This window comes from Panthera pardus, unplaced genomic scaffold, assembly GCF_024362965.1.
Source record: "Panthera pardus isolate Hobbes unplaced genomic scaffold, ASM2436296v1 HiC_scaffold_25, whole genome shotgun sequence".
NCBI lineage: Eukaryota > Metazoa > Chordata > Mammalia > Carnivora > Felidae > Panthera > Panthera pardus.
In genome coordinates, this window is record NW_026526821.1 from 27592226 (window position 1) to 27598289 (window position 6064).

The window sequence follows — 6064 nt, forward strand, 5'->3', positions numbered from 1 at the left end:
GAGGAGCTAGGAGGGCGGCTCCGTAGTACCGAACAACTCAGTATTCTGGAGTCAGGTTGCCTGGAATTAAATCCTGACTCCCGCGCTCACTGGCGGTTTGACCCTCTGCTTCTTAACCACCCTATTCTATGCCTGAGATGATTCATCTCTGCGATGAGGGCAACAGTGCCTAACTCATGGGAGTTCAATGAGTTATTTCACGTAAAGCACTTAAACCCTCCATAAGAATTAGCTGTTCCTGTGAGCCCCATAGCTCTCTCTCCGGACGGGCAAAGTTTTCCCAGAAGCGCGCCTAACAGACTTTCCCACATAGCTCATTGGCCAGAGCTGGGTCACCTGCCCTTTCCTGACCAATCACCAGCAAGGGAAATGCAGTCCCGCTAATTAACCATGCCGATCCCCCAGCTGTAGGTGGGTACAGCCTCCCCGAGGCTCACGCTACACGTGGGAGGGGAGATAGTGGGAGAAAGCACGAGCACTGAGGTCAATAGCCTGCTGGCTGCAGACATGTCAGGAAAGCCATCCCGGGATCACCCGGCCACCAGTCCGCAAATGCAGAGATCGGTCAGGCCGATGGAGGCCGGAAGACTTGCCCAGCCGACCCACAGAATCATGAGTTAAATAAAGTGATCGTTGTTTTAAGCCTCTGAGTTTTGGGGTGTTTTGTTAGGCGGCGAAAGCTAACTGATAGACTGGGAGAAGTCAGCCTCATCTGTGTGCAGCCAGCATTCCCCGGGGCAGGGCCCAGCTGTGTTTCGGGTCTCATGGGGCAGGCAGTCCCCCAAGCTTTCCTCTTTCCCCTCCCGGCTTACACCTAGAGACCCCCTTTAATTCTCAGGACGACCCTGTAAGGTAAATGCGCCGGTCACTTTACAGGTAAGAAAAATGTGGTTTAGAGAGCAGAAGACTCGTCCAAGACGACACAACAGACAAAAAGACTCACCTGGTTTTGCCGCGAAGCAGGAACTTTTTGACAAGGCTGCTTAGTCAACGGACAGGTAAAAATGTAAAATCCACTCTCCCCAAGTAACGCACATGGCCGCAGTTACAGAGCACTTCCACGTTCCATTTATACCCAGATAATGATCATCATAAAACTTTTACAGAATCAAACGTAGTGCAAGTATATTCTGAGTACATCGCGAGTGAGGGGCTCTAGGAAATCTAACTGGGGATTTTCTCTATAACTGGGGGCTAAATACAAACGACAGTATTGCGGCCTGCCCTACCATGTATTCGCTCGCTTAGCCAGCCATTCAACCACTCTTATGGACGGTGGCTTAGGCCGGGCATCATGCCAGATGGACTCAGTCTAATGGAGAAGCCAGCTGTGGAACAAGTAACCACACAAATAAAAAACTAATGACATCTGCGGTTAGTGAGTTCTTTGTGGCTAAGGTAGGGCGGTGGGCGTGCCCAGTACTCCAAGGGCTCCCCTAGCTGCCCTGCCCCACCTTACAATCATGTGACCAGTTCTGACCAATGGGGAGCTGTGCATGCTTGGAAACGCCCACGGTGAGGGCGCTGAGAGGTGGTGAGGCTCCACCCCTCTTGTCCCTAACGCAGGCCACCTCGAGGCCCCGGTGCCCTTAGCTACAAGTTGGAGGAGGACCACCAGATCCACACTGGATTTTACTGAGCAACACACGAGGCTTCCTGTGTGAGATCTTGGTGATCTGGAGTTTGTCTGTTGGGCAGTTAGTGTTAATGACCGCGACTAAGGACAGTTTGCCCCAAGTGAAGGGAGGAAATTTCCCCCGCGCCCCCCCCCCCCCCCCATAACTAGGCTGTAGCAGTCTTTGCTGCATTGCAAACCCCAAAACTTAATGGTCCCTGATTCTCTGGCTCAGCAGTTTGGGCTGGGCTCAGCTGGCTCACTCGCGCTGTGGCAGGCCGCCAATGCTTTTAAAAAACAAACATTTATTTATTTTGAGAGAGAGAGAGAGCAGGCGAGGGGCAGGGAGAGAATCCCAAGCAGGCCCATGCTCAGCGCAGCCTGACATGGGGTTCGATCTCACAATGAGATCATGACCTTAGCCGAAATCAAGAGTCAGACACATAACCAACTGAGCCACCCAGGCGCCCCAGGCAGCTGCTGCTTAGAGGGGCGCCCAGGCTCACTCAGAGCCCCGTTGTCTGTCAGTCAGCAGGCTGTAGGGACGCCCACCTGGGTGGGTCACCTCTGCTCCAGGAAGTCTCAGCCTCCAACAGGCTTAGCCCCGGGCCCCCTCCTGTCGTGGTCTTGGGTTTCAAAAAACAAGAGAGGGCAGGGGCCAAGGTGCTTGTTGTGCTTGTGTCGCATCAGCAAATGTCCCATTGGCCACAGCGTGCCCCGAAGCCAGATTCAGGAGGTGGGAAAATAGATTCTCCCTCTTGCTGGGAGTCCCTGAAAAGAATTTATGGCTATTGATTGATTGATTTAAATACACAACACAGGATATACTTGATCAACTAACTAAGCCGACCAGACCGCCGTGTGCTTCAAACTGCCCCTGCAGGCTGTGTGTCCCTGGACAAATTGCTCCGTGTCTCTGGGCTCCAGTCTGTTCCCCTCCTCTCTGTGTGGCTAAGCCCTGCCCCTCCTTGGAGGCTGGACCCTCCTTAAATTTTTTTTTTTTTTTAACGTTTATTTATTTTTGAGACAGAGAGAGACAGAGCATGAACGGGGGAGGGGCAGAGAGAGAGGGAGACACAGAATCTGAAACAAGCTCCGGGCTCTGAGCCATCAGCCCAGAGCCTGATGCGGGGCTTGAACTCACGGACCGCGAGATCGTGACCTGAGCTGAAGTCGGACGCTTAACCGACTGAGCCACCCAGGCGCCCCAAAGGCTGGACCCTCCTTGGAGCAGGACCGGCCCTGCCCTGCATCACTGACTCACACAGAACAGAGTCTCAGAGGTGGTGGGTCAGTCGCCTGCATCGGTCCCCTGGGGTGCTTGTTTACAAGGCAGATCCCCAAACTCTCTCCTGACCTGTGAGTCGGACTGCCTCGGGTGTGCACCTTAACAAGCTCCCCAGGGCGATGCGACTGAGCAGCCAATTTGGAGAACCTCTGTGTTTGGTGAAATCCTGAACTCCTTGGGGACTCAGAGCTCATTTTGGCTCCTCGCAGAGCTTGTTTGACCCCGGGCCCAGGTATAAAATGGGTCGAAGTCCCACCTGCCTGTGAGGCCAGTTGTCATAGCACTTAGCCCCACGTGGCAGGACACTCTATGTCTGGGACTTTCATGAGGCCAGGGGCTATGTTTTGTTCACCACAGTCTCCCCGGCTCCTAGAACAGTGCCTGGCGCACGGAGCTGCTCAATAAATGTTTGTTGAATGACTAAATGAAAGCGGTTGCTATATGCCCCGAACAAAGCAGGGCACTTGTTAGGGATGGTTAGTGTTTACTGAGGTCACATCACGTGCCAGGCATGGTTCTAAGCGCTTTACCCGCATTATCTCATTTGACATGTGATGGCTGGCCTCCAAGATGGCCTCCTATGATCCTTGACACATGGAATCCATGCCTTTGTGTAGTTCCCTCCCATCCTGAGCCGGGTCGATAGGTGTAACAAATAGGATATTATGAAAATGAAGGAATATGGCTCTTTTCTTTTCTTTTCTTTTCTTTTTTTTTTTGCTTCCCAGAAGAAGTGTATTATGTCTTCAAGACACTACAATGTAGGCTCTTCTCCCAGAGAAGGATCTTTCCGGCCCAGGGAGCCATCACCCAGATGAGTGGCTCGTCTGTCATTCTCATAAGCAGCCGGATTCTTCCGCTTGGCTTTCACAAACTCCTGGGTCCCCCGTGTGTAGATAAAACACTACAAATGGCGGCACGACATCCAGGATGCATGCCCGAGTGTGGCACCGCCTGCTGGGGATGGCCTTGCCGAAGTGGTGCGGGAAGGCGGTGCTCGCAGGGCAACAAGGCTGTAGGTGGTCACGTGCTGCACCCGTGTCAGATCCCGGAACTCGTGGCCCAGGGTTGCGGCAATGCCTCAGTCCCGCACAGGGGTCACTCTGCCCTCCCCGGTCATGGGGACCACTGCCCGTCTGAAGGAGGGAGGCTGGGCCATAAAACATACCATGGCTCCTGCCTTGCTCGCCAGGATATCATCTGCTCTTGGGAAAGCCAGCAGCCATGTTTCAAGGACACTCAAGTAGCCCTTAGGGGAGGCACAGGTGGCAAGGAATTTAGACATCCCGCAAAGCAGCGCCAACCAGGTATAAGAGTGGCTTTCTCGAAGGCCGATCTTCCACCCTGGTCAAGCCTTCAGATGACTGAAGCCTCAGCTAACATCTTCACTAAAACCGCTGAGAGACTTTGAGCCAAAACCACCTAAGAAGCTCCTGAATTCTTAAACCCCGGAAACTGTGTGAGATCTACATGTTTGTTGTTGTTCTGAGCCCCTAAATTTTGGGGTAACTTGTTAGACATCAATAACCAGGAACTGAGACAGATCCTCAAAAGAGCCTTACGAAGGAGGGACCATCACGATCACCATTGTACAGAGGGGGAAGCTAAGGCCCAGAGAGGGGGGATCTTGTCCAGGGTCACGTACATCATGAACAGCGGGGCTGAACCCAGGTTTGAATGACCAAAGAGTCTCCCCACGGGGTTGAAGGATGTCCAAAGTGACTGCCAGCTCTGCCCTTGAAGGCCCAAGGGTAAGACAAGAACACCTGAAAGAAAATATCTGCCCTCAATACACATTTGTGCAGGTAACCTCAGGGCTGAAGGGACCACGACCGTCAAAAACCAGCAATGGTCACCAGAGGAAAACAAGGCGACAGAAGTGAAAATCAGCAGAAACAAACACTCAGAGTTCAGATGGCAATATTACCAGACACAGATCAGGGGCACCTGGGTGGCTCAGTTGGTTAAGCGAAATCAAGAGTCAGCCACTCAACCAACTGAGGCACCCAGGCACCCCAGTAGTATATGCTTTAGAAAAAAAAAAAAAAATGAAGCCAGGAAGGAGGATATAAAATGCTGGAAAGGGGAATCTGGGTGGCTCAGTCGGTTAAGTGTCCAGCTTCGACTCAGGTCACAATCTTGTGGCTGGTGGGTTCGAGCCCCACATTGGGCTCTGTGCTGACAACTCAGAGCCTGGAGCCTGCTTTGGATTCTGTGTCTCCCTCTCTCTCTGCTCCTCCCCGCTCACACTCTGTCTGTCTTTCTGTCTGTCTCTCTCAGGAAATAAACATTAAAAAAAATTAAATGCTGGATGTATGTGGGTATATGAAATTTCAGATAGAGTGAACAGGGAAGGGTTTTGGGTAACGACTAAACTAAAGGGAGAGAGCAAGTCATGACGATACTGGGGTTATGGCACATGCAAAGATCCCGAGGTGGAGTGTGTCTGCCTTATTCCAGGACCTAGGAGGCCAGTGGGTTTGAGTGGAGTGAGCCATGGGTTGAACATTCCTCCCGGAAGTGGAGTGGGGAATCCAGGAAGGGGAGCTCTGACAGGTACCACTGGGGAGGTCGATTACGGGAAGGATTGTCAATTACATACCCCAACAGAGTCCTCAACAGGAAAGACTCAACTACAAGCCCAACAGGGAAAAGATGTGCATTGGATCTCCTACAAGAAATTCACTACCTCTGTAACTCAGCCAATGAGAAAGTGTCATCACCCTGAACTCTTGCTTTTCTCCAATGGACTTTGGCTCAAAACATGTCTCTCAATTCCCTCCATCTCAGTAATGTTTCTATGCGTTGTTAGATTTGCCCATGGTTTTTCACAGCTTGAATGTCCCAAACTGCAACTCTTGGCTATTCCTGAATAACCTTTTTTTTTTTTTTTTTTTTGGAAAATAACTGGCTATTTTATTTTTTAGGCTTAAAGTAGTAAGAGGAGGGGAGACAGTTAGCAGCTGTGGAGAGGATCTCGGCTTTTACTTTGCTATGAGAGTGTTGGGAAGAACCGGGAGTGTTTTGAGGAGTGACGCGGTTTGATTTACACTCTAGGGACTGTCTGGCAGCGGGCTGGGGCCCTGTTGGGGCCAAAAGGAGAAGCAAGCAGCCTAATGGGGATAGAGCCTCGGTTTGTGTTTCGCAAACGGAGCTGAGGA